Source organism: Pelmatolapia mariae, linkage group LG13 (assembly GCF_036321145.2).
Source record: "Pelmatolapia mariae isolate MD_Pm_ZW linkage group LG13, Pm_UMD_F_2, whole genome shotgun sequence".
NCBI classification, from domain to species: Eukaryota; Metazoa; Chordata; class Actinopteri; order Cichliformes; family Cichlidae; genus Pelmatolapia; species Pelmatolapia mariae.
This window is the reverse complement of record NC_086238.1, coordinates 27,770,002-27,772,892: the sequence shown is the minus strand read 5'-3', so window position 1 is coordinate 27,772,892 and position 2,891 is coordinate 27,770,002.

Here is a 2,891-nt window from a genome sequence, read left to right as displayed (position 1 = left end):
TCGGACACAGATATTTAAGGCTTTGCCTTATAGAATTCAGCATTTCTGTGCTGGGGAAATAGGTTTTGCAGGTGTTTGAGCTAAGATTTTCAAGTTATTCACAAAATGAAAACCTATAATTTGTTTCAGGCGAGAACTCCATTCAAATGCATGTAATAGCGAGAAACGCACTCTCATGGCGTAATAAAGCGATTTTCATTAACTGCATAAAGACAGCTGTAACTTTTGATAGAAGACTCATACAAGGATATTTAAGGCTTTGCCTTATAGAATGCAGCATTTCTATGCTGGGGAAATAGGTTTTGCAGGTGTTTGAGCTAAGATTTTCAAGTTATTCACAAAATGAAAACCTATAATTTGTTTCAGGCGAGAACTCCATTCAAATGCATGTAATAGCGAGGAACGCACTGTCTTGGCGAAATAAAGCGATTTTCATGTACTAGATGAAGACAGCTGTAACTTTTGATAGAAGACTCATACAAGGATATTTAAGGCTTTGCCTTATAGAATGCAGCATTTCTATGCTGGGGAAATAGGTTTTGCAGGTGTTTGAGCTAAGATTTTCAAGTTATTCACAAAATGAAAACCTATACTTTGTTTCAGGCGAGAACTCCATTCAAATGCATGTAATAGCGAGAAACGCACTGTCTTGGCGAAATAAAGCGATTTTCATTAACTGCATAAAGACAGCTGTAACTTTTGATAGAAGACTCGGACACAGATATTTAAGGCTTTACCTTATAGAATTCAGCATTTCTGTGCTGGGGAAATAGGTTTTGCAGCTGTTTGAGCTAAGATTTTCAAGTTATTCACAAAATGAAAACTTATACTTTGTTTCAGGCGAGAACTCCATTCAAATGCATGTAATAGCGACAAACGCACTCTCTTGGCGAAATAAAGCGATTTTCATGTACTAGATGAAGACAGCTGTAACTTTTGATAGAAGACTCGGACACAGATATTTAAGGCTTTGCCTTATAGAATTCAGCATTTCTGTGCTGGGGAAATAGGTTTTGCAGGTGTTTGAGCTAAGATTTTCAAGTTATTCACAAAATGAAAAGCCATACTTTGTTTCAGGCAAGAACTCCATTCAAATGCATGTAATAGCATTTGAATGGTATTACTCCATTCAAATGCATGTAATAGCGAGGAACGCACTGTCTTGGCGAAATAAAGCGATTTTCATTAACTTCATAAAGACAGCTGTAACTTTTGATAGAAGACTCGGACACAGATATTTAAGGCTTCTCCGTGCAGAATTCAGCATCTCCGTGCTGGGGAAATAGTTTTTGCAGGTGTTTGAGCTAAGATTTTCAAGTTATTCACAAAATGAAAAGCCATACTTTGTTTCAGGCGAGAACTCCATTCAAATGCATGTAATAGCGAGAAACGCACTGTCTTGGCGAAATAAAGCGATTTTCATTTACTAGATGAAGACAGCTGTAACTTTTGATAGAAGACTCGGACACAGATATTTAAGGCTTTGCCTAATAGAATTCAGCATTTCTGTGCTGGGGAAATAGGTTTTGCAGGTGTTTGAGCTAAGATTTTCAAGTTATTCACAAAATGAAAACCTATAATTTGTTTCAGGCGAGAACTCCATTCAAATGCATGTAATAGCGAGAAACGCACTCTCATGGCGTAATAAAGCGATTTTCATTAACTGCATAAAGACAGCTGTAACTTTTGATAGAAGACTCGTACACAGATATTTAAGGCTTCTCCGTGCAGAATTCAGCATCTCCGTGCTGGGGAAATAGGTTTTGCAGGTGTTTGAGCTAAGATTTTCAAGTTATTCACAAAATGAAAACCTATAATTTGTTTCAGGCAGAACTCCATTCAAATGCATGTAATAGCGACAAACGCACTGTCTTGGCGAAATAAAGCCATTTTCATTTACTAGATGAAGACAGCTGTAACTTTTGATAGAAGACTCGGACACAGATATTTAAGGCTTTGCCTTATAGAATTCAGCATTTCTGTGCTGGGGAAATAGGTTTTGCAGCTGTTTGAGCTAAGATTTTCAAGTTATTCACAAAATGAAAACCTATACTTTGTTTTAGGCAGAACTCCATTCAAATGCATGTAATAGCGAGGAACGCACTGTCTTGGCGAAATAAAGCGATTTTCATTTACTAGATGAAGACAGCTGTAACTTTTGATAGAAGACTCGGACACAGATATTTAAGGCTTTGCCTTATAGAATTCAGCATTTCTGTGCTGGGGAAATAGGTTTTGCAGGTGCTCGAGCTAAGATTTTCAAGTTATTCACAAAATGAAAACCTATAATTTGTTTCAGGCGAGAACTCCATTCAAATGCATGTAATAGCGAGAAACGCACTCTCATGGCGTAATAAAGCGATTTTCATTAACTGCATAAAGACAGCTGTAACTTTTGATAGAAGACTCGGACACAGATATTTAAGGCTTTGCCTTATAGAATTCAGCATCTCCGTGCTGGGGAAATAGGTTTTGCAGGTGTTTGAGCTAAGATTTTCAAGTTATTCACAAAATGAAAACCTATAATTTGTTTCAGGCAGAACTCCATTCAAATGCATGTAATAGCGAGGAACGCACTGTCTTGGCGAAATAAAGCCATTTTCATTTACTAGATGAAGACAGCTGTAACTTTTGATAGAAGACTCGGACACAGATATTTAAGGCTTTGCCTAATAGAATTCAGCATTTCTGTGCTGGGGAAATAGGTTTTGCAGCTGTTTGAGCTAAGATTTTCAAGTTATTCACAAAATGAAAAGCCATACTTTGTTTCAGGCGAGAACTCCATTCAAATGCATGTAATAGCGAGGAACGCACTCTCTTGGCGAAATAAAGCGATTTTCATTAACTTCATAAAGACAGCTGTAACTTTTGATAGAAGACTCGGACACAGA